The sequence below is a fragment of the Apis dorsata genome, unplaced genomic scaffold (assembly GCF_000469605.1).
Source record: "Apis dorsata unplaced genomic scaffold, Apis dorsata 1.3 scaffold_169, whole genome shotgun sequence".
Taxonomy (NCBI): Eukaryota; Metazoa; Arthropoda; class Insecta; order Hymenoptera; family Apidae; genus Apis; species Apis dorsata.
Window position 1 is genome coordinate 1,356,596 of NW_006263457.1, and position 212 is coordinate 1,356,807.

The 212-nt window shown below is 30.2% G+C and overlaps 1 protein-coding gene across 1 annotated transcript in view; it reads left to right on the forward strand.

Annotated features, from left to right (window-relative positions):
* Positions 1–212, forward strand: part of LOC102676464 (protein apterous-like) — a 50,736-nt gene that overhangs the window by 44,917 nt on the left and 5,607 nt on the right. The window lies entirely within an intron of this gene.

The following is a 212-nucleotide window of genomic DNA, read 5'->3' on the forward strand; positions in this document are numbered from 1 at the left end:
AGCGAAGATAAAAGAATTCGATCGGTGAAGAAATAAGAAACGAAGAGGAATAATCATGGAGGGGAAGATTATTTAAGAGTATTATATACAACTGACTATATTTTTTACCAAATACATAATTCGAACTCCACCAAATTTCCTTCCCCCATCTTTTATTATCTCACGGATAAATAAATGAAATTATCGAACATGAAGATTATATCTATAATCGA